Source organism: Camellia sinensis, chromosome 2, assembly GCF_055761805.1.
Source record: "Camellia sinensis isolate YWXY chromosome 2, ASM5576180v1, whole genome shotgun sequence".
Classification (NCBI taxonomy): Eukaryota; Viridiplantae; Streptophyta; class Magnoliopsida; order Ericales; family Theaceae; genus Camellia; species Camellia sinensis.
Window position 1 is genome coordinate 91475539 of NC_138962.1, and position 7841 is coordinate 91483379.

The window sequence follows — 7841 nt, forward strand, 5'->3', positions numbered from 1 at the left end:
TCAAACTCGACTCGTTTATATAATTGAGCAAGCTTGAGCCAAGCTCAATTATTTAAGCTCAACTAATTCTTAATAACAAGCCTGACCACTCAAAAACTCGACTCGACTCAGCTAATTTGTAGTCCTAATTATAGTCATATCCATGAACCAACTTGTATTTTAGAGGCTATGACTTTTTATGGTCTATGGATATGGTGTGCCTTTTTTTGGGTTCCTCAGATCTTATAACGACATCAATATACTAGAACAATCTTCTCTATTCTCTCTCCTTACTAAAGGTCATGCTCTTTTAGTCAATTATTCAATCAATGAAAATAACTAGACAATGGGATATTATCTTGTTGATGGTATATATCCGTATGGTTGACATTCATTAAAACAATCTTATCTCTATAAGGGAATCACAATAACATATAAGAGTTTTAAGGACCAAATTTTTTCGTCCCTAAAAGTGACAATTTTGTTGCAAAAGATATTTAGGCACCAATTTCTATCGTCATGAGCATGGTCGCTAAAAGGTCATCTCAAAAAGTCAAAAATAAGACTTTTAGCGACAAAATTTCGAAATGTCACTAATAAATACACTTTTAGGGACAAAATAATTTGGTCTAAAAAAGGTTTATTTTTGTGACAAAAAATTTGATCCCAAAAAGATAATAATTCATCATTAATTTTCAATTTTCGTTGGTAAAAATATAATGACACTTTTCACAGGAAAAAATATTTGATCCCTAAAAAATAATTTTTTCCCCAAATTTTGGTCTCTAAAATCTTAATTTTTTATACAAATATTTTCTACAAAAGTTTAGGAGTCCGCAAGGAAGGATGTAGAGTTAGCATTTAGAGTGCTCGAAGTACGTTTGGCAATTGTGAGAGGACTTACATGTTTTTGAAAACTTGAAATGCTTGAAGATATTGTGATAGCATGAATAAAATTGTATAACATGATTACTGAAGACGAGAGAGATATCAATGGAATTTGCTTTAATTATGATGCAATTGATGGAAATCCTTCATTAGATCACACGAGCTTACAGTTGAGCTTTTTGAATTCATTCAAAGCCATCATCGCATCAGAGATACAGAAACTTACTCCAAACTCAAAGAGGACCTGGCCGAACACTTGTCTTGAGAATCCTAAAAACTTGTAATAGTTTATTTGTTTTGAAGTTGGTTATTTGTGGTTTTGGTACTTACATAGGTCTCTTTTAATAACATTTGTATTAGTTTATCTTCTTTCAATACACAAGTTTGTGTTTTAATTAGAATTTAAGAAATTATCTGCAAATATACATAGCATGCATATAAAGCACATTGAAGAATCCAGCATAGAGAAGAAGAAACCAATAGCTATAGGCTTGATAAATGGATACATCAATAGCTGTACAATCTGAAGGGAGTTTTATAAATGCATTGAAGAATACATGAAGTTGTGGGTTCATAGATGAGGGGTCAAAATGTATAATAAAAGCACTTCTGAAACATAAAAGCTTATGATTTCTATGCAAAGGCCTGGTAGTTTCTGCATATTCAAGGCACTTTTAGGCTTGAAGATAATGCATATAAAAGTGTAAGTAAGCCTGTTAATGGACATAGGAGACTGATCATCCGAATAAAAATGTTCAATACAACGAAAAAGAAGAAGTTATGATGCTCATGAGAATTTTTGTTTACAAAGCTTTAGTGAATCTTTTAGTCAAGGCTTCCTGGCAAACACATTACAATCATGATCAATAAAATACAAGTGGCACCCATTAAACCTTGGTGGTTTCACACAATTGACATTAAGCTTCCAAGTTCAGTAGCTAATTCAATTAAATATGAAACCACAAGGATCCCAAAAAATAGGGCTATATTTACAAAAAAGAAAAAAAGAAAACGCCCTCTATACAAACTTACAATGACAATTAATTGGTCACTATCAACAATTTGTTTGAGGAGAGGCAATCTGTACTCCAGAAGGAACTGCCACATTGGTTTCTAAGAGCTTCACTTTTTGCTCCATATTTGGTCTAGCTTGTAAATATGGATGGCAAGAAAGAACAACTAAGAGAACATATTGCTCCATTACCTCTGCCAGCTCTGGTTCGGGCATATTTTCTTCAATAACTTCCCGTGCTCTCCCTTTCCTCACCAATGACCATGCCCAATCTATCAACAAGCAAGTCTTCCACCCATCTTTCAAAAGTAACGATTTCTTTCCACTTAAAGTTCCAGCAAAACAACCCCATAGCTCTAAACATCGCTTCCTTGTGTTAGTTTTCCATATAAGGCATACTCAAGGGCTACATAATGAAGTGTTCCAGTAACTTTAGTGCTCAAATGCATCATCTCCTTTGGATTAAACTTCGCCAACCCAAAATCCGCTAGCTTGGGCTCAAATGTATCATCCAAAAATATGTTGCTGGCTTTGATGTCCTGATGTATGATAGTTGGTTGTGCTTCATAATGCAAATAAACCAATTTGCGTGTTGTTCTAAGGGTAATTTTTTAACGGATTGGCCAACTGAGCCTCTTAAGCTTGGATCCAAAACGATGGTCATAGAGGCTTCCATTGTGCAAAAAATCATACACAATCATCCTCTGGTGACCTTGCAAAGGGTGTGTTGCAGTACAATAGCCTCTGAAAGCGACAAAGTTGATGTGTGTGACACTGGCCATGACTTCCACTTGATGGACAAAAGTCCTATCCCCACCAACCGAGCAGTTCTTTAATCGTTTCACTGCAACTTCTGACCCATCTTGTAATGTCCCCTTATAGACTTTTTCATATCCTCTAAACCAATTAAATTCTCCCTCGAGAAATTCATCGCGGCACGCTTGATTTCGTCAAACTTATATTCAACCAAATTGGTCTTTCCATGAATTAACTCAAACTCAGAAACAGAGCTAGCCTCAATTTTAGCAGTACCTTTATCCTCCCTCCCTATTTGTTTACGTTGTCTACACATGAAAGCAACCACAATGTCTGCTCCCAAAATCCCAATAAGGAAACCTATCATAGCTCCATAAATCGTAACAATGTGTTGGGGACTGCTGTGAGTCAATGGGGACGACAAACGGAATGAAAATAAATTACTTTTTGTACCCATATCACTTGGTACAAATTGATTAACCAAACCAGCAACATATATGTATGGATACCCAGCACAATCTGAGAGGCTCTGATCAGTTTTAGGACCTTGAAAGTAAGATTGTAGACTCAAAAGACTAGCAGTACACAATCCACACTAAGAACTACACTGAAGCAATTGATTACAGTGATTCTTCACATCCATCAATTTGGACTCTGGAATCAATCTCTCAAACTGTGATCTCACTGTGACATTCATACAAGAATGTGAAATCCATTCGAGGTTGTACCTACAAGATGATTCAATGTTAAAATCATGTATAAGTTCACTGATTAAGGAACGGTACAAAACCCAACAAGATTGAAAAGAGAGTGAAGAGGGAAGAAGGAGATTGTGGGTTCGAAGATAATGGGGCCGAAGAAGATGCATTCCTTGAAGAACGTAATGACAACGTGTTGGAACATTGATAAATCCAAATCGAACATTGGCTAGTTTTTTAAGAACATCGAAGTTCAGTGGACATGGAGAAGGGGATAGAGGATTTTGATGTGAAATTTTATGGGCATTAGCAGTGAAAAAGATTAACCCATTGAAGCTTACTGTTATTGCGAAGAAAATCCAACAATGGAGGGACATTTGGAAGTTGGGTTGCACAACTGTGAAAGAGAGAGAGAGAGAGAGAGAGAGAGAGAGAGAGAGAGACTCTGTTTTGAGCATGAGTGGCCTAGTGAGGGATTGGGCGGCAAGTAAATGTTTGAAGTAGTCACATAACTAACTTTTGGATATTGGATTCTAAAACACGGACAAAGCTACAAGTACTTAAAGGTAATAAATAAAAAATAAAAAAATAAAATGAAGAAGTGCCAACAAAAGAATACAATACCCAAAAAAATAAAATATAAAAAAATTCATAGCCAACTATTGTAGCTTTCTTTTCGTGCCCCTTTCAGATACGATTAGCCCTATAGTTCAGACTCTCATGGTTCTGAATCTGATTCCACAAGTGCAATGTGAAAAATAGATAAACATAAATGACTCCAAATTCGGCAAATCTTTTGAAAAATCGATTTTGAATCAAAATGCCAAAAATGGACTGCTTTGCCAGATTTCAGAGTCCCCACCTAAATATTTTTGAAAAATTTAGGAAATCTGAGACTCGTGCCAAAGGCCACTTATCTGTCATCACCAAAGTGTCTTGACTCAGGAAATTAGGTATGAGAGGGGAAGGTTATGAAATGAGCACCCCACTCACCCGATCAAAGATCAGCCTCTACTAATCATGATGTGATTCTTATTTACATTATATGCTTTTGCTCCGATTTTATTAGGCTAACTTTATTATGTGATGCCCACACAAGTATAGACTATTTTGCAAAAATTGGAACATTTTGATTTTCATGTTTGTTTTGAAAAGAGTTAGTGAATGTGCCACTTGAAAAAGTGGGCTCAAATGTACATTAATCAAATCATCCCAATTTAAGCAATTAGCCTTCATCCACAGGCATTCAAACAGGGTACATCACTTAAGCACTTAATCTCATGGAAAACATGCTTGTCATGGCAACATTCACGCACATGCAATATGCTGAACTAATTAAATACTCACTTAGTACTCTAAGGCAAGCCAGAGAAGATAAAATAATTAGAAAAAATGCATGCTCCTAATCAATGCAATATGGCTAATGCAACACATACAAAATGTAATTAATAGGCTCGGTTTATTAACATGTCATGTGAATGAATTTGATAGCATGCAGTTTAAGTACGTTTTCAAAGAAGTAATAAATAACAATGCTTGTTAGAATGATAAATCGAACCTTTATGCATGCAAGACAAGTGGATGCAAATCATGGAAAATGCTAAATGAAATATGATGCCCTAAGCTATCCATCATAAGCGGGTAAATAAAAGGGAGAAAAAAGTGGGGATTGGAAGACATACAAATATTACTACATAAGAGGGTCTGAATAAATGTCCTAATACTAATTATTACAATGCCAAAATCAAATAGCTATCCTAACTAACTAATTAATTACAACACAAAAAATTAACTAGCTATTCTAACTAATTAAACTAATTACAATACAAAAATTAACTAGCTATTCTAACTAATTAAACTAATTAGTATTAAAGTAACTAAATAGTTACAATACAGAAATTAATTAACTAAGTAATTAATTATTACAAATTCACAACTTTAGGTACAACATACTACTATTAAACATAATTTTAATAGGCTTTGAGAAGCGAGAAATGGCTCATGCATGAATGCTGATTTCCACTCGAAAATACCCTTTGCTTGGCTGTCAAAATGCTTCTATTTTGCAATTTGAAAATTGAACTATTTTTGCTTCAGCCTTTGCTTTGTTTTGCAAGGAAAAAGACGCTGCCTGGCTGAAAAAAGGTGGCCGATTGGCCAGAAGAAGTGGTCGGCCGTATAGTGAGGTGGCCGGCCGGCCACTAGTTTTTACTACTGCCCTGCTGCAACAGACATGAAACAGAGCACAAACAAAGTATTTCAGGGAATGTTTGTCCACCCTGCCTCTCCTTATCATCATACAGATCAAATGAGGGGTAAGCTTGATTTGAAAACCATCAATCGACGCAAATTCATTGCATGATGGTCCATTAGTCAAGGGACAAAATCTCAATAAATGATAATAAGAGACTCACAAAACCTCCTCCCTATCATGGAATTGATCAAGGAAAGTGGTTGAACTTGAATCTTGAACCATTTTCATCACTAAAAAGTATGAAATGACTCAAGACTCAATGGGTTCAATTAACGTCCGATTGAACCCAAACCATTTTTATTATCTCGTTCCATTGTTGTCCAATTTTATTGCCTCTTTTAATTACCTTTCCATTCTTTAGTCATTTTAGTTCAAGAATGAGCATTAAGTCCACTAAATGGAGAGGAGTGTAAACAAGAAGTTGTTTTGGGCGTGAGAGAGAGATAATGCATTTGGTAATGAACCTCCGAAGAGATTAAAACATTAAGCATAGAATGGTCTCTTTCTTAAGCTTAAACAACCCTCATTTGAAACAACTCTCAAAGAAATAAAAATCCAAGAAAGAAGGGAGAGTGCAGAGGTGATTATATATGAACACAAGTATGAAAAGTACAAAATAAATGCTATCAACTCAAAGAGGTTGGAGGTTAAGGCCTAAACTACCAAACCTATGAGGACCACTACAACACAATCCTACTATACAAAGGATAAACCAAATAAACACATAAAAATAGTCCTAAAATAAGCTAAGACAGTGCTGGAATAAGGTAAAAAATGCTAAAAGAGTAAGCTAAAATAATGAAGAAACTAAGCTAGTAAACAAGCCAAAGGAGGGGTGGCTAACCCCTCCATTTTTGGGACCTTAAAACACCATTTTCAGCCTCTGAAAACCTTCGAAAATCAATGGTAAAAAGTTGATAAAAAGATGGAAAACACAAGGGCAAAAGCATGGGAAAGAAGGTTCAAAGAAGGGTGATTAACCCCTCTACCTTTAATAGCTTTAAGTCACAAGTTTCAGCCCATAAAACAGTTAAAAAGCAATCCAAAAATAGCAAATAATGACAAGGAAAAAGTAGTGTAAAGAAGATAGAAGTTTTACCTCTTGGAGAGGAGTAACACTTTGAGTTTCAAACTAAAAAATTCCCACCCTCAAGAGCTGAAATTCAAGTTCAATAATGTCAGCAAAGAGCCCTAAAAATTTGGTTTAGGAAGCCTAGGTAAGGTGTGTATAGGATGTAAGATAGATAGATAGATAGAGAGAGAGAGAGAGAGAGAGAGAGAGAGAGAGAGAGAGAGAGAGAGAGAAATATTTTCTAAGAATTTTGCTTCACTAAATTTTTCTAACCTAATTTCTAGAGGGGCGGTTAAGTATATATAGAACAATATGTTGCTATCTCAGAAATATCAGTGTAGAGACAGCTGGTGCAATGCATGCACTTGTGGGGACAGCTGGCAGCAAAATATCTATTCTACTAGAACACTTGGCTGGCCGGCCACTAGGGGGACGACTGCCCACTTTTTTCTGGCCAGCCAGCCACTAGTTGGCCTACAGGCCTCTGGGTGGTCAGGCTTGGAAAAATACTATTTTGGTCCAAAAGTGGTGCAAGGTTTTTAGGCTTCTGAGATTCAAAACCGGGGCTTCCTACTAAGGAAATCAAGCGTTTGTATAGCATAAAAATTCATCATTGGGTGATCAATTTGTGGCGCCCAAGTCTTACGGGGGTCAAAAATAAGGTGTCTACAACTACCCTTTACAAAACAACATTTCAAAGAAACATGTGGGCCATCACAATCAAACAGGGAACTTAACTGGAGATTATGTGACAGAACAGATTAAACCAAGCATCTGCCAATAAGAAGACAAGAATACCACAGTGGCTCGTCCACCAGGGGGAACTCTGACAATCATGTTAGTCAACTTATCTCTCAAAGATATTAAACAGGTAACACTACTCACAATCAAAAGCATACCTTAGACTTTTATAGCCAACAATTCCCTCGTCCCCAAGAAGTCTCACTTCATAGGACTCAAGCTCAATGCTTATCTTGGATTCTTAGTTAGATATGGATGAACTCTTAAAAAGCCTCATCCTTATCCAAACTAAGCACATCACTTATATAGGACTCTTGTCCTCTATCCAAATATCTCGGATTTCGATATTATCACACCAGATCTTGGTAATACCATAATCACCTCGGTAATCTAGCTCGTCCATGTGGCACCTCGGCCAACACCTCGGCAGCACCTCGGTCA

General features: G+C 36.2%; 1 pseudogene; it reads right to left on the reverse strand.

Annotated features, from left to right (window-relative positions):
* Positions 1-1860: 1860 nt before the first annotated feature.
* On the reverse strand, positions 1861-5941 carry LOC114272643 (putative LRR receptor-like serine/threonine-protein kinase RKF3 pseudogene; annotated as a pseudogene).
* Between the last annotated feature and the right edge of the window lie 1900 nt (positions 5942-7841).